This window comes from Hyla sarda, chromosome 2 (assembly GCF_029499605.1).
Source record: "Hyla sarda isolate aHylSar1 chromosome 2, aHylSar1.hap1, whole genome shotgun sequence".
Classification (NCBI taxonomy): Eukaryota; Metazoa; Chordata; class Amphibia; order Anura; family Hylidae; genus Hyla; species Hyla sarda.
In genome coordinates, this window is record NC_079190.1 from 396840860 (window position 1) to 396861707 (window position 20848).

The 20848-nt window shown below is 41.3% G+C and overlaps 2 long non-coding RNA genes across 6 annotated transcripts in view; one reads left to right on the forward strand and one right to left on the reverse strand.

Moving 5' to 3' along the window:
- The window catches only part of LOC130356783 (uncharacterized), a 52882-nt gene that overhangs the window by 4116 nt on the left and 27918 nt on the right, over positions 1-20848 (reverse strand). The gene's annotated exons all lie outside the window — the stretch shown is intronic.
- LOC130356780 (uncharacterized) overlaps positions 8272-20848 on the forward strand; it is a 15550-nt gene continuing 2973 nt past the window's right edge. The window contains exons 1-3 of one of the 5 annotated variants that reach the window (XR_008888992.1): positions 8272-9000; positions 16422-16533; positions 18240-18412. This is a non-coding gene — a long non-coding RNA (uncharacterized LOC130356780). Of the gene's footprint in view, positions 9001-13698; positions 13959-16421; positions 16534-18239; positions 18413-20848 lie in introns of those variants that run through there. The other 4 variants (XR_008888994.1, XR_008888991.1, XR_008888993.1 and 1 more) reach the window with 4 other exon arrangements.

Genomic DNA, 20848 nt, shown 5'->3' on the forward strand with positions numbered 1-20848 from the left:
AGGGGGTCAGAATAGGGCAAAATTAACACCTTTCTGCAAATGGAGGTATATTTACATCCACTGTGGTCTCCCGCTGTATGACGCACACTCAGCAGCTGAGCACGCATCATGTCCAGTGGGGTATGATGTCCTGCATTAACCCTTTAGACGTTGCGATCAAATTTGATTGTGGAATCTAAAAGCGATAAATCCCGACCCTGGCTAGCTCACCGGCTTATCAGCTGAGAGGATGGCGGGAATTCTCCTACCTTCCTCCCTGTCGTCTGATTGGTGCTCCAAACTTGCAGTTAGCTATACCAGGCTGAAGCAATGGAGCACCGAAAACACTGATCAATGCTCTCCTATGAAGAAGCATTGATCAGCGTGTGGCTGAAGGTATTCCGTGGAAGCAGAGAGAAAGAAACCTTGTTGCGGTGCTCACTAGACTATGTACTTGCGGTTAATATAGAAGGTGAGTATATCTTCAGTGTTGAATGAAAGTTCAAAGTAAAATAATAAAAATGAAGTGCGCTTTATTACATCAAAATAGAAGTAACGGACTATGCGTTACGAGGGGCAGGACCCCCTCTTCCTCAGGTCCAATGATCAGAACGGAAGAAATAGTGCATGCACTATTTCTCCCATTACTTTCTCCCGTCACAAAATAACGTCCGTTATTAACAACAGGCTATGACGGGTTAAAATGGATAATGTAAAAATCCCATGGACTATATGAGAACTTGTTTGTTTTTTGCGTCATAATTTTTACTTTGTATTGACATCACTCATTTTACCATAAAATGTATGGTGCAGACAAAAAAAACATTGTTTATGTGGGGAAACTGAAAAGAAAACCATATTTATGAGATTTTGGAAAGTTTTGTTATCACACAGTACAGTTTATGGTAAAAATGACATGTTTTCTTTATTCTGTGGGTCAATACGATTAAAATGATACCAATATTATATCCTTTTCTATTATTGTACCGCTTTAAAAAAAATCTCAAACTATTTTAACAAAATTAGTATGTTTAAGATCACCCTATTTTGACCACCTATAAATTTCTCATTTTTCTGTATATGAGGCAGTATGAGGGCTCATTTTTTGCGCCGTGATCTGTAGTTTTTTTATTGGTACCACTTTTGCTTATATTTTACTTTTTAATCACTTTTTATAATTTTTTTTGGGAATAAAATGTGACAAAAAAGCAGCAATTTTTGATTTTTTTTCTTACGTTTACGCAGTTCACCATATGATATAATTAACATTATATTTTGATAGCTTGGACTTTTACGCATGCGGCAATACCAAATATGTTTATAAATGTATAAAAAAATTTACGCTTTTTGTGGGTAAAATGGGAAAAGGGGCCGATTTACATTTTATTGGGGAAGGGGATTTTTTTATTTTTTTACTCTTTTATTTATTTTACACTTTTTATGTCCCCATAGGGGACTATTTATAGCAATCAGTAGTTTCTAATACTGTTCAGTACTATGTATAGGGCATAGCATTGATCAGTATTATCGACAATCTTCTGCTCTGGTCTGCTTAATCTCAACCTGAGACAGGTGAGGGAACCTCCAGCCACCATGCTGGATGATTGGATCCCTGTGGCAGTGCTGCGGACGATCCGAACATCCACTTTAAATTCCGCACTGCCGCAGATGCCGTGATCTGTATTGATCACGGCATCTGAGGGGTTAATGGCAGACATCAGCACGATCGCTGATGTCCACCATTACCGGCGGGTCCCTGGATGCTGATAGCAGCAATAAATGTACGTCATGGTGCGCTAGGTACCACATCACCATGACATACATTTACATCCATTGTCGTTAAGGGGTTAAAGGGAGCCTGTCTTTGCTTCAATGGGTAGAGTGACCGCTGGGTTGAGGCGGGGGAGATCATTCTGCAAAACACTGGTCTATTACATGGAAGGGAGCACAGGTGTGTTTCATTGAGGTAGGTGGCTGATGTGTGGGAGGGAGAAAAGTGACCTCACAATTACAAACAAGGAATCATGGGATTTGTAGTTTGAGGGAATGACCTCCAACAATAAATAGCCAGTTCACAAAAAGATAGCCTCAGCGTTATGGTAATCTCACAACATAGACAAGACCGGCATTGTACGGCCCGCGGGCCACATACGGCCCTTTACTTGGCTCTGACCGGCCCGCGCTGACTGTCGGGCATACAATGCCCAGGTCTGACACCACCAGCCTGTGACAGGGAGAGCTCCGTGCGATGACAGCAAGAGATTGTACAGTGCTGGGGAGCACTCCTGTCTCCTCTCTCCCCCTCCCCCGCCTTCTCTCTGCTGTGCAGCCTTACAACCCTCCATAGGCAGAGCAGGGAGGGGAGAGGAAGAGAGGCCGTGTATCCTGTCTCCCTCTGCTGCGCAGGGTGGGTGAGTGTCTGTGTATATATGTGTCTGTGTGTGATTATGTGTGTCTGTGTATATGTGTGTTTGTGTGTTTATATATGTGTCTGTGTATGTGTTTATATATGTGTCTATGTTTATATATGTGTCTGTGTTTATATATGTGTCTGTGTTTATATATGTGTCTGTGTTTATATATGTGTCTGTGTTTATATATGTGTCTGTGTTTACATATGTGTCTGTGTTTATATATGTGTCTGTGTTTACATATGTGTCTGTGTTTATATATGTGTCTGTGTTTATATATGTGTCTGTGTTTATATATGTGTATGTGTTTATATATGTATCTGTGTTTACATATGTGTCTGTGTTTACATATGTGTCTGTGTTTACATATGTGTCTGTGTTTATATATGTGTCTGTGTTTATATATGTGTCTGTGTATATATGTGTCTGTGTATATATGTGTCTGTGATTATATATGTGTCTCTGTATATATATATATATGTGTGTCTGTGTATATATATATATATATATATATATATATATATGTGTCTGTGTATATAAATATATATATGTGTCTGTGTGTGTATATATATATATATATATATATATATATATATATATGTGTGTCTGTGATTATATATGTGTCTGTGATAATATATGTGTCTGTGTATATATATATGTGTCTGTGATTATATATGTGTCTGTGTATATATATATGTGTCTGTGTATTTATACGGTGTCCATTTTAGGACAGCATCAGCCATCAAGCTGTACCTCGCTCATCCTTCAGCCAAAACGGCATCCCGCCTCCTCCCTCACTCATCCTTCAGACAAAACGGCGTCCCGCCTCCTCCCTCCTCCGTCAGGCGTCAGGCAAAACCTTTGTCATCCTTAAGTCTGTCATACCTCAGATGAAAATGAAAGTGCTGAGTCAGCAGAGCTTCGGCAGACCTGCTAGCACAGACAGTGTGTGATTGGCTGCTGCCAGCAAAGATAATGTGATTGGTTGATGGGAGCGTAGGTGTGTGCAGTCCCGCTCCACTGTTTACACACATTTCTTTACAAACCCTAATCCTCTGATGTACCCAGCTTTCCCCTATTCCTGCAAAACAAACCTGCGCTAATCCTCTCATGTACCCAGCTTTCCCCTATCCCTGCAAAACAAACCTGCGATTTCGGCTTTTCCCCTATTCCTGCAAAACCTACAGTTATGTACTCAGCTTTTAACAATTCCTGATAAACCTACAGCTGACTACATAACTGTAGGTTTTGCAAGAATAGGGGAAAAGCTGAGAGCGCAGGTTTGTTTTGCTGGAATAGGGGAAAGCTAGGTACATGAGAGGATTTGGGTTTGTAAAGAAATGTGTCTAAACAGTGGAGCGGGACTGCACACACCTATGCTCCCATCAACCAATCACAGTATCTCTGTGCTCCCATCAACCAATCACAGTATCTTTGCTGCCAGCCAATCACACACTGTCTGTGCTAGCAGGTCTGCCGAAGCTGTGATGGCTCAGCACTTTCATTTTCTTCTGAGGCATGAGAGAGTTTAGGTTGACAAAGGTTTTGCCTGACGGAGGAGGGAGGAGGCGGACGCAGTTTCGGAGGAGGGAGGAGGCGGGATGCAGTTTCGGTGGAGGGAGGAGGCGGGACGCAGTTTTCGCTGAAGGATGAGGGAGGTACGGCTGAAAGCTGACAGCGATTTGTCTGGGGGAGGAGGCGGGACGCCGTTTTGACTGAAGGATGAGCGAGGTGCGGCTGACGGCTGATGCTGTCCTAAAATGGACACCGTATATATATATGTATGTGTCTGTGTATATATGTGTCTGTGTATGTATGTGTCTGTGTATATATATACATATATATATATATGTGTGTCTGTGTATATATGTGTCTGTGTATATAAGAGTCTGTGTATATATATATGCCTGTGTATATATATATATATGTGGCTGTGTATGTATGTGTCTGTGTATATAAGTGCCTGTTTATATATATATATATATATATATATATATATGTGTGTCTGTGTATGTATGTGTCTGTGTATGTATGTGTCTGTGGATATATGTGTCTGTGGATATATATATGTGTCTGTGTATATATATATGTGCCTGTGTATATATATATATGTGCCTGTGTATATATATATATATGTGCCTGTGTATATATATGTGTCTGTGTATATATGTGTCTGTGTATATAAGTGCCTGTGTGTATATATATATATATATATATATATATAAATGTGTCTGTGTATGTATGTGTCTGTGTATGTATGTGTCTGTGTATATATGTGTCTGTGTATATATGTGTCTGTGTATATATATATATATATATATATATATATATGTGTCTGTGTATGTATGTGTCTGTGTATGTATGTCTGTGTATGTATGTGTCTGTGTATATATGTGTCTGTGTATATATATATATATATATGTGTGTGTCTGTGTATATATGTGTCTGTGTATGTATGTGTCTGTGTATATATGTGTCTGTGTATATATATATATATGTGTGTCTGTGTATGTATATATGTGTCTGTGTATATATATGTGTCTGTGTGTGATTATATGGGTCTGTGTTTATATGTGTTTGTGTCAGTGTGTGTGTGTGGGGGGGGGGGGGGGGGTGAAGCTGCCTTATCTGGGGGGCAACTATACTAATCTGGGGTACAACTATGCTGCCTTATCTGGGGGGCAACTATACTAATCTGGGGGACAACTATGCTCCTAATCTGGGGGACAACTATGCTGCCTAATCTGGGGGACAACTATGCTGCCTAATCTGGGGGACAACTATGCTGCTAATCTGGGGGACAACTATGCTGCCTAATCTGGGGGACAACTATGCTCCTAATCTGGGGGACAACTATGATGCCTAATCTGGGGGACAACTATGCTCCTAATCTGGGGGACAACTATGCTGCCTAATCTGGGGGACAACTATTGTGATCTGGGGGACAACTATGCTCCTAATCTGGGGGACAACTATGCTGCCTAATCTGGGGGACAACTATGCTCCTAATCTGGGGGACAACTATGCTCCTAATCTGGGGGACAACTATGCTGCCTAATCTGGGGGACAACTATGCTGCCTAATCTGGGGGACAACTATGCTGCCTAATCTGGGGGACAACTATGCTGCCTAATCTGGGGGACAACTATGCTGCCTAATCTGGGGGACAACTATGCTGCCTAATCTGGGGGACAACTATGCTGCCTAATCTGGGGACAACTATGCTGCTAATCTGGGGAACAACTATGCTGCCTAATCTGGGGACAACTATGCTGCCTAATCTGGGGGACAACTATGCTGCCTAATCTGGGGGACAACTATGCTCCTAATCTGGGGGACAACTATGCTGCCTAATCTGGGGGACAACTATGCTCCTAATCTGGGGAACAACTATGCTGCCTAATCTGGGGGACAACTATGCTCCTAATCTGGGGGACAACTATGCTGCCTAATCTGGGGGACAACTATTCTGCCTAATCTGGGGGACAAGTATGCTCCTAATCTGGGGGACAACTATGCTGCCTAATCTGGGGGAAAAACTACCCGGCCCTCCACAATATTTTTAGTTTCTCATGTGGCCCCATGGGAAAAATAATTGCCCACCCCGGACATAGACATTTAGCCCCAAGAAAAGAACAGATCCTTCCTAAGCATGTCCATTACTGTCTGGCAGGTACATACTAAAATCACCTTATGGTGGAGAACCCCTTTAAGGCCAAAATGTGCTGTGTCTTTAAGGGGTTAAGCAAATATTGTTTCAGGTCATATCTATATTCTGTGTAAGTGAAAAAAGAATTCAGGTGAGGTTGATGATTGATCATCTGTGCCAGGGGTTGGAGATCAGAAAAAATAAACCTTCATTATTATAGTAATGTCACATAAATTCATCTTCCACATTCATTTTTCCAAAACAAAACTAAAGAAAAACTCTCTCATGACAGTGCCATTTCAAGACTATATGAAGAAAATGCTACTTCTATCCTTGTGAATGATCCATGGATTTCTAAACTCCCTGTAGTTGCAATCTGTCACAATACAGACTGTCACATACAGCAGCCTATATCCTGCTGATCTGGCTGAAGAGAATACACAGGAATCACATTGGTTATCCAGCGGTAGAGAATAAAAGCTAGTTTTCTCTGAAAACAGCACCACCCCTGTCCTCAGGTTGTATGTGGTATTACAACTTGGCTCTATTCACTTCAATGGAACTGAGCTGCAAAGCCACACATAGCCTAAGGACAGGAGTGGCACTGTTTACTGAAGAAATTGCCTTATGACCGGATATGAAAGTCTGATTCCTAATTCAGACTCCTTTAAAGGGGTATTCCAGGAAAAAACTTTTTTTTATAGATCAACTGGCTCCAGAAAGTTAAACAGATTTGTAAATTACTTCTATAAAAAAAAATCTTAATCCTTTCAGTACTTATGAGCTTCTGAAGTTAAGGTTGTTCTTTTCTGTCTAAGTGCTCTCTGATGACACGTGTCTCGGGAACCGCCCAGTTTAGAAGCAAATTCCCATAGCAAACCTCTTCTAAAAGAACAACCTTAAAGGGGTACTCCGATGCTTACACATCTTATCCCCTATCCAAAGGATAGGGGATGAGATGCCTGATCGCGGGAGTCCCGCAGCTGGGGACGCCGTGATCATGCACGCGGCACCCCGTTTGTAATCAGTCCCCGGAGCTTGTTCGCTCCGGGTCTGACTACGGGCGACCGCAGGGCCGGCGGCGTGTGACGTTACGCCTCCACCCCCGTGTGACGTCATGCTCCGCCCCTCAATGCAAGCTTACGGGATAGGGCGTGACAGCTATCACGCCCCCTCCCGTAGGCTTGCATTGAGGGGCGGAGCGTGACATCAGACAGGGGCGGAGGAGTGACGTCACATGCCGCCGGCCCTGCGGTCGAGCATAATCAGACCCGGAGCGAACATGCTTCGGGGACTGATTACAAACGGGGTGCCGCGTACATGATCACGGGCGTCCCCAGCTGCGGGACTCCCGCGATCAGGCATCACATCCCCTATCCTTTAACTTCAGAAGCTCATAAGTACTGAAAGGATTAAGATTTTTTAATAGAAGTCATTTACAAATCTGTTTAACTTTCTGGAGCCAGTTGATATATAAAAAAATGTTTTTTCCTGGATAACCCCTTTAAGGAATTGTCATTTTTGACGTTCTAAAATAAAAAGTATGTCCCCAAAAGCTGCTTGGAGCAGGCGGCGGGGGGTCGTGATGTCATCTTTGTACACCGTGTATTTCTTTTCATTTGATGGTAGGATTATTTATTTGGTGACATAGATTGATGCTGTACGTGTACCATCTCATTAGTTAGCACCACTGCTTGAGCCATTGTATTGTACAACAGAGGGACGGGACTTTGGTGAGAAGGGGATTCATGGCCCCTCTCCCATGTTGTAGAGGTTGCTCGATTGAGAGCTTTTAATTGATTTTAGCCCTTTTGTGTCTTTTTTGCAAACTTTATATGATACTTAATAAAATTTGTTACTTATATGAATATTGATCTTGTGGTGTGCACTCTTTACAGTAATCTTTACCCTTGTATAGAAAGTTTTTTGCTTACTGAGTAGTAGCACCCATTGTATGATTTGGTGAGCCCCCCTCTTTTTGTACTACTGACCATGCCCCCTCATGATGTCACACCATTCCCCCTCAATGCAAATCTATGGGAGGGGGCGTGCATAGATTTGCATTGAGGCGGGCATGGTGTGACATCACGAGGGGGCATGGTCGTGACGTCACGTCCCCCTGCCGCCTGCTCCAAGCAGCTTTTGGGGACATACTTTTTATTTTAGAACGACAAAAATGACAATGGTATGACGTCACGAGGGGACGTGGTCGAGACGTCACGGTCCCGCCGGCAACCAGCTTTCTAAACGAACACTGGGTGCTGCCCCTTTGGTTAGGGGATAAGATGTCTAGGGGGCAAAGTACCCCTTTAAAAGTAACTCTATGGCTAGCTATGTTTTATTTGTTTTTAAGATTTCTAGGGTGTGGATTTTTGTTTCTGTTCATTTATTGCATCATTAAACACTATACAATGTCTACCACATACCTTGCCAAAAATCATTTGGAAATTAGGACAGAAAGACAAAGAAATAGACAATAGAAGTAAAAGCAATGAAAACGCTAAGAGCAGGGTGCAGTCGTTGCTGAGTCTGTTCCTGGGAAAGTCCTTTCCCTCTAGCTGTGTAAACAGGAAAGGATGTAACAGTGTAAGAATGCAGTCCCAGACTCACACAAACATTTACTGGGTACAGTCTGTACATCGGATGCCAACTTCTCGAACCACTTCAGAGCTCCTCGTCATGTCAAGGAGTCAACAACGTGTGCCAAGGTGAAAGTATACTCCGATTTATTGGAAAAAAAGAACACAGAAGAGAGTTTATATTTAGGTACCAAGTCCTTCTAATGACTCAGAGTCTAAAGGCGAATTTAACTCCTACACCGCTACTGAGCTACTTCAGTACAGCTACAACTTTCAGTCGGATCTGGCCGTTCTCCTGACAAGTCTACTCTTATAAATGTTTGTATTCCGCAAGAAAGAACGCTCGCTGCCTTGATCCTGTTCCTCTATCACTCCTGTAAATGTAGGAAACATTTACAAATGTAATATAATTTAGCACAGATTGGGCAATAATGGAGTGTGAAGAGAATAGGGGCTTATTCACAAAATATAGGGGGAGATTTATCAAAACCTGTGCTGAGGAAAAGTTGCTGAGTTGCCCATAGCAACCAATCAGATCGCTTCTTTCATTATTTACAGGCCTTTTCTAAAAGGAAAGAAGCGAGGTGATTGGTTGCTATGGGCAACACAGCAACTTTTCCTCAGCACAGGTTTTGATAAATCTCCCCCATGGTATTGATGTTGTTTGTGCATTGATCATTTTTAGTCAAAACAGTAAACCCAAAAGTGAAACTAAAGAAATACAAATGGTGTTAGTAAATGAAATTGTATCCCCATAACCTATCTCTAGAACATTTGACCAAAAAAAAATGTTTGTTGTGAAAAACAAAACAAAAAAAACACATTCAAATGTGTTGCAAAACTACAACTCCCAGCATGCCCGGACAGCCTTTGGCTGTCCGGGCATGCTGGGAGTTGTAGTTTTGCGACAGCTGGAGGCAGCCTGGTTGGGAAACACTGCTTTAGGGTACGTTCCCACACGGCGTATTTTGCTGCGTATTTGCTGCGTATTTGGTGCTGCGTATTTTCCTACCCATTGACTTCAACAGAGAAAATAAAATACGCAGCAAATACGCTGTGTGGGAATGTACCCTTAGGCAAATTTTTTGAAAGGGAGAAAAAGTGAGAGGAGAACTCCTCTTTACCAAGGGGTAAAAGTGATTACAATGAACCCCTCACCATGTGGGGATAGGCACAACGCTAATGTGAGCTTAACCCCTTAAGGACTGAGGGTTTTTCGGTTTTTGCACTTTCGTTTTTTCCTCCTCACCTTTTAAAAATCATAACCCTTTCAATTTTCATCTAAAAATCCATATGATGGCTTATTTTTTGCGCCATTAATTCTACTTTGCAGTGACATCAGTCATTTTACCCAAAAATCGACAGCAAAATGGAAAAAAAATCATTGTGCGACAAAATTGAAGAAAAAACGCCATTTTGTAACTTTTGGGGGCTTCCGTTTCTATGCAGTGCATTGTTCAGTAAAAATGACACCTGATCTTTATTCTGTAGGTCCATACGATTAAAATGATACCCTACTTATTTATATAGGTTTGATTTTGTCGTACTTCTGGAAAAAATCATAACTACATGCACGGAAATGTATACGTTTAAAATTGTCATCTTCTGACCCCTATAACTTTTTTATTTTTCTGCGCATGGGGAGGTATGAGGGCTAATTTTTTGCGCCGTGATCTGACATTTATAGCGGTACCCTTTTTGTATTGATCAGACTTTTTGATCGCTTTTTATTCATTTTTTCATTATATAAAAAGCGACCAAAAATATGTTATTTTGGACTTTGGAATTTTTTTGCGCGTACATCATTGACCGTGTGGTTTAATTAATTATATATTTTTATAGTTTGGACATTTACGCACGCGGCGATACCACATATGTTTATATTTATTTTTATTTACATGGTGTTTTTTTATGGGAAAAGGGGGGTGATTTGAACTTTTATTAAGGAAAGGGTTAAATCACATTTATTAACTTTTTTTTTTTTACACTTTTTTTGCAGTGTTATAGCTCCCATAGGGACCTATAACACTGCCCACACTGATTGCCAGCACTGTTCACTGCAAAGCCATAGCTTTGCAGTGATCAGTGTTATCGGCGGTCGATTGCTCAAGCCTGTATCTCAGGCTTGGAGCAATCAATCTCCGAAGGGACATGCCGGAGGCAGGTAAGAGGACCTCCGCTCGTGTCCCAGCTGATCGGAACACCGCTTGTTCACTTCGGTGTTCCCGATCAGCCCCACTGGGCAGCCGGGCAGCTTTCACTTTCATTTTAAACACGGCGTTCAACTTTAAACACCGCGTTTTTTATTTTTTTTTTTTATTTTTTTTTTAAATCAACTGGTGCCAGAAAGTTAAACAGATTTGTAAATTACTTCTATAAAAAAATCTTAATCCTTCCAGTATTTATTAGCTGCTGAATACTACAGAGGAAATTCTTTTCTTTTTGGAACACAGAGCTCTCTGCTGATAGAACAAGCACAGTGCTCTCTGCTGACATCCCTGTCCATTTTAGGAACTGTCCAGAGCAGCATATATTTTCTATGGGGATTTTCTCCTACTCTGGACAGTTCTTAAAATGGACAGAGGTGTCAATAGAGAGCACTGTGGTCAAGATGTCAGCAGAAAGCTCTGTGTTCCAAAAAGAAAATAATTCCCTCTGTAGTATTCAGCAGCTAATAAGTACTGGAAGGATTAAGATTTTTTAATAGAAGTAATTTACAAATCTGTTTAACTTTCTGGCACCAGTTGATTTATTAAAAAAAATAAAAGTTTTCCACCAGAGTACCCCTTTAACTGTAAATTCAATACAACTGCCAATTCGGGGTGAGGCCCACCAATGACAAAGAGAAATAATTGGCAATAATATAACATTTTGGACAATCTAGATAAAAAGGCCTTCGCACTATGGACGCAGTGAAGTAGTTGCATTCAACTAACTTTGTGTAAAAAAAAGAAGAAGGATGCTATGGTATTTTTTAATTCTGCAACCTGTAAGTTTTTATCCTTTTGTAGTGTATATTAGGTGGTGTGTTATATATGCATTGTAGGCCTGATGAAGGTCCCAAAACAAAGGCCAAATCACATTTTAGAATTTGGAGATAAAGTAGCATCCTTTATACACAAAGGGGGAGATTCATCAAGACCTGCGCTGAGGAAATGTCGACCAGTTGCCCATAGCAACCAATCAGATCGCTTCTTTTATTTTTCAGAGGCCTTTTCAAAAATGAAAGAAGCGATCTGATTGGTTTCTATGGGCAACTGGTCCACTTTTCTGCACTAGTTTTGATGAATCTCCCCCAAAGTCCCTTGGATGAAACATGATTTGTGACAATAAGATTGCAAAGTCAATTTGAAGTTGCATTGCCCATAAGTGTGGACGTTTTTTTTTTTTTACCCAGACTGGTATCCGAACTGGTAACTGATGAGGTTTATTCTTTGTATGCACTGTTTTTATAACAAGAATGAAGTATAAGTAATGGATCTGGTCTTAAATCTCCAGAGTGACAGAGCTATGGGTATTGTTTTTATCCCACATATATAAATATATTCAATCTTTAATTATATAACCTTTATTCTGTGGGTCTTCATTTATTGAGTTGTCTGGTTATAGAATAAAGGGTCTGTTCTTTCCATAGACATTGCCACACTTGTCCATTGACTATATGTGATATTTGTTGATAATAAAATGCCCTCGGTTATGACTAAGGCTGCATTCCCACCTCATTTTCACTGTATGGGTGCCGGCTGGGGGAGGGGAAACTGGGCGCTCCCATACCCTAGCCGGACCAGCGCTGAAATCCATTTACTTTAATGAGGCGACCGGAGTGAAATGGTGATTCCGGTTGGCTCATTTTGGACCCGTATCCGGTTTTGTGACCGGACCTAAAACTGTAGTATACTAAGGTTTTAAGTCCGGCCAGGAAACTGGATACGGGTAAAAAAATGAGACGACCGGAGTCACCGTTTCACTCCGGTCACCTCATTAAATTAAATGGATTTCAGCGCTGGTCCAGCTGGGGTACGGGAGCTCCCGGTTTTCCCCTCCCCAGCCGGATCTGGCACCCATACAGTGTAAACAAGGTGTGAATGCAACATAACTAAGATGGTCACACATGCTTAGTTCAACTGTGGTCTCCTGAAAGTATAGATTTTTAGTCTCTACTGTGCATGTAAGCAAAGAGGATTGGTAAAGTGTGTAACATGACAACCTCAGGGTCACAGTCCAGAGAGAAAACTTGGAAGTGATCAGATCCATGGACAGAAGAACAGTACAGGTATGTAAGTTACTTTATGTATATGGTAGATATCTAATTTTACCAACTTTATTTTGTGAAGGATACGTTCACACGTGCATATTTTCTGCTGTAGATCTGCTGCAGATTTGCTTTAGCAGATTTTGCTGCCCATTGAAGTCAATAGGCAGCAAAATCTGCAGCAGCAAATCTGCAGCAGACCTGCAGCAAAAATACGCACGTGTGAATGCATCCTAAGGCTAGGTTCACATTGCGGAATCTCCGGGCAGAGATTCCGAGTGTGGCCAGGACCTACTGAATCAGTCAGCGCTAGGACCGCGCGGACACTGCACACTTCAAAACACTGCAATGTGTTCCGCGAGTATTTCCGCCTCAAGAATGAGCAACACCATTTATAAGGCGGAAATTTTAAAACAGATTTTCCATTCACAAATTCCGAAGTGGGAATTTGTGTACGGAAACCCATTCACTATACTATACATGTTAGTAAGCGGAATTTCTGCCTGCAATTTCAAAGCGGAATTGCAGGCGGAAATTATGTAGTGTGAACCTAGCCTTAGGGTCTATTCACACAGCAGAACTTCCACTTAAAAAATTCCGCTTGAGGAATTCCACCTCAAATTAAAGGCCATAGACTTCAATGGGATTCCGCACTCCCATTCACTCTTCTGAATGGGAACAGTGTTCCTGCTGTGAAAAGAGTGCAAGAACTCAGTCCCCAGGCGTTCCTGTAGGACTTGAGCCCAGCATAGAAGCCTATGGCCTTTAATTTGAGGTGGAATTCCGCAAGTGGAAATTCTGCCGTGTGAATAGACCCTTACTGTAGAGACGTCCCTCCGATGCGAGAAGGTCTAAGCGCACATCACTGACTGGCTTGTCTAGAAGAAGATTGTACAGAAATAACCTGCTTTTATTTTATAAGTATTTCTTCATTGCAATCTGTTATTTTCTTGATGCAGTGAAGTCGGGGACATATGGGGATACAGTAGAGGTCTGCCTGCTTTGTAACAAAAAGGGACCCATAATGTGGCATAAGCCAAAATACTATGGCAGGAATCTAAGAACTCGATGTACTACTGTGTTGATCGGTCAGTCCCAGGATTTTATGGATTGTGCTTTATTCTATACATCTATACATTTTGTTATAGAGATTACAGCATAGAACCATATTGTATATTGTTATTTATGTTATTTATTACAATGATGGTCTGAATGTATGTGAAAAGATACCCGGTACAATCATACAATGCAACATATTGGTCTGTGACAAGTGAAGGAGAAAACATTCCGCCTATATACAAAAATTGCCTCTTTAATGTGAAGCCTTTCTATTGCCAGTCCTCTCTGACTCACTCTCTGACTTGTTTTTAATGGATTTTTTCCATGGAAACCCACACAGAGCAGCATCGGGAACTGCTTTAAATGTTCTGAATCATTCAAACACTCAGCCAAATGCTGGCAGATGGCAAAAATAACTGATGTGACTTAGTCACATCTTAAAAGCTTCCGACAGAAAAAACATGGGGCTTTCAATATTCTGGCTACTAAGCTATCCCCCTGCCCTATAGTACACCCTGGCAGTTAACATGTTAAAATGCAGGGAAATGGAAATGTAGTAACATAGCAACACAAAGTCTACTTCTTTCAGCTTCGAAGTTCAGCCCCATAGTCCTGGAGTCAGTCCATGCGTTGGAGTTTGGACGTATTCCCAGCTTTGAGGAAGTCAAACATGTATATTGAGATCTGAAGCACTCTGTGTACTCTGAATGGGAAGAAGGGATATGTGTATGTGACGGTCTGTCCATCAGTTACCTGCTACTAAAACCCTTATAGCCCTTAAGAGTTGGTTCTGGATTTCTGATACTTATACTACTATGTTGTAATAGTTTGCATTTGGCTTTCTTTTTGGTAGGAATCCCTGTACAGAGACAATAACTTCCAGTTCAGTTTAGTGGGCGCATGCGTATAGGCAGTATATTTATAAAAAACAGTATTAGGTTTCAATGTAAACTATAGTGAGTGACTTTAATAGGTTAACTGCAAAATACTAGAATTTCAAACCTTTAAAGGGGTACTCTGCCCTAGACATCTTATCCCCTATCCAAAGGATTGGGGATAAGATGTCAGATCGCGGGGGTCCCGCTGATGGGGACCAACGGGATTTCGGCTGTAGCACCCACCTCAACAGCTTCAGGCAACGCTGGAGGCTTCGGATACCGACCACGCGAGCGAAAGAGTGTGACGTCACGACTCCGCCCCCGTGTGACGTCACGCTCCGTCCCCTAAATGCAAGTCTATGGTTATGATTTGTTTTGATTGGTGGGTGTCTTAGGGCTGAGACCTCCACCGATCATTAGAACAAGTGGGGAGACGCACTTAGTAGACAGCTTCACTCCCTCACAATAATCCATCATAATTTAAAGCGTTGCTCCATAGACTTTAAATTGGGTCTACATGTGAAGCAGGGCGAAGATCATTGTGAGATAGGGAGTGAAGTGCGCCACCCCACGCTTCTCCCCGCTTATTCTAATGCTCTTGTGACACGTCTTAAGGAAGTGTTAAAGAAAAGTAAGGCAACAAAACAGATCAATGCCAATGTGTCCCACATTTTCCTATATATGGTCATGCTTACATTTTGGTTAGAAATCCGCTTTAAAAAAAATCTATGGAACTTTTGAACTCCATTAACACTCTAGGGAGAAGCTGAAGATAGCCAAGTGCAGGGCTCAGCAATCCTGTATAGTTTGAATGGAGCAGGTTGGTGCACATACTCAACTGATGCCCTTTGGACCTCTATTCTCATGATGGTTCCAGTGGTTGGACCCCCATCAATCAGACATTGCTTTTATCCAGTTGCTGTTATAGAAAAAAATCTTGAAGCCTCAGTTGCTTGGGCTATCCTCTGCACATCATGGCAATGCTAGAATACCTACCTTCAACAAACTCTCCAGAAAACATATCAACAGAGATTAATGACAGTCTTAAAGGGGTTATCCAGGAATAGAAAACACAGCTTATCAAAAACTGCTCCTCGTCTGTCTCCAAGTTGGGTGTGGTATTACAACTTGGCTCCATACACTTCAATGGAACTAAGCTTCAGAACCACACCCAAACTGGAGACAGATGGTGAGTGGTTTTTCAAAGAAATTAGCTCTGTATTTTTGTTCCTGGATAACTCCTTTAAAGTCTACAACTTAAAGTTCCACAGTCATGAAACAGTAGCACTTTAAATGTAGTTAATAGTAGACAGTGAGGGTGCTGTTTGTGGCTTCTGCAGTAGACCGGGCTCTCCACTACAAAGGGGGCCCCTGTATGCCTGTCACATCTTTCCTACTATTAGTGTTGCTGAGATTTCTTGTTCTTCATCCACTGCTTAACCCTTTTTATGAATCTTAAAAATTCCTTTATTTAAAAGTCCAGTGTCTTGTGACAGTAATGGTTTTCCTTATAGCATAAGAAAACAGTCAAAATATGTATTGTAATGTTCTCGATGTATGATCACATGTTTCCACTTGAAGATTTACTTTGTGTCTCTAAAATGACTTTTTCAGATGTTCTTCTTAGTATGCCGGAAGACAGGAAATGAAAACATACTGTACTGGATAAAACCTAAGAGACACACCGATGGCAAACCCCGGACCACTGCTGTAGGCCCTCATATGGGTACATGCTTTTACTTGGGTTTTACTTTTTATCAAAAAACTCTTTTGGATGATCACTCCCGCAATGGCAAATATTAAAGGGGTGTTCCAGGCCAAAACTTTTTTTTATATATCATCTGGCTCCAGAAAGTTAAACAGATTTGTAAATTACTTCTACTAAAAAATCTTAATCCTTCCAATAGTTATTAGCTTCTGAAGTTGAGTTGTTGTTTTCTGTCTAACTGCTCTCTGATGACTCACGTCCCGGGAGCTGTGCAGTTCCTATGGGGATATTCTCCCATCATGCAAGGGATATTCTCCCATCATGCACAGCTCCCGGGACGTGAAATCATCATTGAGCAGTTAGACAGAAAACTTCAGAAGCTAATAACTATTGGAAGGATTAAGATTTTTTAATAGAAATAATTGACAAATCTGTTTAACTTTCCGGAGCCAGTTGATTATATATGTATATATATATATATATATATATATATATATATATATATATATATATAAAGGTTTTGCCTGGAATACCCCTTTAAGCATCTAATGCTATTTACTATAGGTATAAGGTCCTAAAAGAGGTATTTTAAACTTGTATTCTGAGAAGAACAGGGTTGGGGGTTTGACCTCTAGGACCCCTACTGATTCCGACAACTGAGGACAAATGACTTCCGAATGAACTGCAGGCATCATATCTGCACATAATGGGGGAGATTTATCAATACAGTGGTCCCTCAAAATACGATGGTAATCCATTCCAAATGGACCATCGTTTGTTGAAATCATCGTATGTTGAGGGATCCGTGCAATGTAAAGTATAGGACAGTGGTTTACAACCTGCGGACCTCCAGATGTTGCAAAACTACAACACCCAGCATGCCCGGACAGCCAACGGCTGAAGGCCACTGGTAGAGGAAGTTGTACTCACCTGTCCCTGCCGCTCCGGACCGTCACCGCTCGTCACCGATGCCCTGGATGTCGCCTTCCATAGCTGTCGCCGCATCCCTGGAGTGTCCCCGACGCTCCGGCAAGGCCTCAGCTTCCCCGGCATCTTCTCTCTCGGTCGCCCCCATCACGTCGTTACACACTCCGCTCCTATTGGAATGAGGGATGGCATGCGCAGCGACTTGATGACGACGATGGAGAGCGCCAACGATGCAGGGGATCCCGAAGAGGACGTGCTGGGGCCCCGAGGACAGGTAAGTGATCGTCAGCGGACCACACGGGGCACCGTAAACGGCTGTCCGGTGGCAGCTGAAGCAGTCTGCGCTGCCAGATAGCCATTTATGCGATGGCCCCGACATAGAAAAGCATCGTATGTTGATGCTGCCTTCTTCATGCGATGGCCTCTGAGAAATGATCGTATGTCGGGGCCATCGTAGGTCGGGGGGTCACTGTATTGCCTTTGAGAAGCCACTTTTTCTGACCTTTTTTTCTGTGTAGTTTTTGTCGTCCTTGAGCAAAATTTATCAAATAGGCGCATGGACTTTTTTTTTTTTTTTTTACCTCAGAATGCTCAGGAAGCCGCCAAACCAGTTTGTTTGCACAGTGACGCAGTCAGTTTCGACGGAGTAACAGCTGTGCACATTACTCTTTGGATTTATAGATACATTAATTATTTGCCTTGCATTTAACCAAATTGCATTAGTAAATTCCCATCTTGAAAAATGTTTTATTTTTAAAAAATTTTTACAACATTAATTTGTATTTCTTCTGTTGTAGACATGGATGATCAAGGATGGAGAATCAATGGAGAGTATAAACCCTTTTTTGAATTTTTAAACACCCCAGCAAGAGTAAAAAAAAAAATCCACATTACAGTAAAATAGGAAATGCAAGAATGGGACAATATTAAATTATATTCAAGTTAAAATATGAACAGTCTGGGCTCATTTGTAAGTTTATTGTTTAATTTCAAAATTTTTACATGTATAATCTGTACATCATAAATGTTGTTAAATATGTAAATTAGTTTAATGGAAAAAAAATTGAGATAAAACAAATGTATTTTCATCTAAAATAACAAAAAAACTAATTTAAATAAAAAAAAAAAACACACACACAAACCTAGGGTAATTACAGCATATCAATGCACTAAACTATGTACAATGGTTTTGGCAACATTTTGGAAAGGTTGCCTCCACCCAGGTCTAGATTTGTGAATATTTTGAAGGATATGCGCCAATTGATGCACCTAAATTAAAAAGATGCATATAGTAAATATATTCCACGGCCTAAGTCAAAATGGAATTCGGCTTCTCACAGTCATGTTTGCTAAAATGGCATATAAGAAAAAGGCGCAAAATAAATGCGCAAATGACAAACAATGCGCAACGATTCGCCTTTTTAAAGCAAAAATAATGACGGGAACAGCTTGATAAATCTCCCCCAATGGGAATTGTCCTTAACCCACTTATGAGTCTAATGAGTTCACCTTGGTTAACTTCAACACCAGCAGCTTAATGAGATGACCAGGTGCAGTGATCAAATGCCACACCCAATCTTTCTACACTGCAGGGTATTCAAGGATAATGTAGGCTGCAACACAGATCCAGAGATTGATTTACATCTAAAATTGAGCCGAATACATACCAGGTCACATAAGCTAAAGCAAGGCATACACAAGAACCTCTTCATTATTCTTTAATAATAGCCTATGCTGCACTATTTAAACCAAAAAGAAAAAAAAATTGTCAGAGTACCTTATGACATTGGATGTAAATGTATGTCCTGGTGCCCTGGTACTTGACACCAGGATGTACGTTTACGTCCTGTACATGAAGCAAGGGGAGGAAATGCGGTTTTTACATGCACGCCGGGTCTAACCAGTAATGACAGACAACACGATCATGCTGATGCCAGCCATTAACACTTCATAGGCCGTGAATAATACTTATCATAGCATCTAAAGCATTATGGGGGGGGCTATGTAAGACACTTGGGACCACCTGCAGAATGATCAGAGGAGTGCAGTGAGTCAAGATGGCAGCTGGAGGTCACCCCTCCTGCCTCTTGCTGCTCTGCTGTGATCCTCTGGTATGGTCTGCCTTCTAGCAGACCATACAAGTAGATCACAGATAGTACTGATCAGTGTAAAAATCTGTAGTGGGGGGAGAGGGGTTCATTTGTTTGTTTTTTAAAATGTGAATAAGCTCCTCCACCCAAAAAAATTCCAATTTTACAAAATAAATGTAAAAAATAAAATTAACATATCTGACCCATACCAAAAAATGCCCGAAAATGTCCAGACTATTAAAACATATTGTTAAGGATTCCCGCTAATGAATGTCACAAACCGGATAAATGTAACATAAAAAATAAAAAAAACAAAGTCTTAATTGCTGCCTTTTGGTCACATCACATTCCAGAAAAAATAAAAATAAAAAAAGTGATCAAAAAACCCCATATACGCAAACGTGGTACCGATAAAAGCAACAGATCACGGCACAAAAAATGAGCCCTCATATAGTCCTGGATATGGAAAATTTTTAAAGTTATAGGGGTCAGAATAGGACAATGTTAAACATACTTATAAGTAATATAATATTAGAAAAGAAACTTTGGATACAATTTTATTCGTATTCACCCACATCAATAAGTATGATTACAAAGTACAATTGGTTGCACAAAAACAAGTCCTCATATGGATCTGTGGATAGAAAAATAAAGCTTCATGATCTTTGTCCCAGCTGAAGCACAGGAATGGACGAAGTCCAGTAAGTAAGGGTGGGACTAGCACTCCTCTGTGCTCACTCCTGTCCTATCAGACTGCAGTATAAAAACAGAGAGGAGGAGGTTACAGAGCAACCTGCAGTGACTGAAGAGACCCAGCACAGTACAGCAGACTCTGGGCAGAAGTGAATTCATGGTGAGTGATGTAGGACTCAGGGCTTGCTTCTAAGGCTAGGTTCACACTGTGGAATTTCTGGGCAGAATTTCTGCCGGAGATCAAGCTGGCTGAACTAGGACCGCACGGACTACATTGCCGTCCCCATAGATGGCAATGCATTTTTGAGCAGATATCCCAAAAGATCCACCCAGAAATGCACTGCAGTCTATGGGGGCAGCAATGCAGTCTGCTCGGTCCTAGCGCCGCCGGCTCGATCTCAGGCAGAAATTCTGCCCAGAAATTCCACAGTGTGAACCCAGCCTAACTTGCCTCTTCCTGAGCAATGAATGTCAGAATGAGTAAGCAGCAAAATAGAGGGATTTGCAAGCCAAATAGAGAAGCTATACACTTAAAATGACATGTAAAGAATCTGCATGACTTAGTGAGCAACATATAGCAGCAGGATTTTTGACAAGTACACTTTAAGGCCAAAATGGTCTGT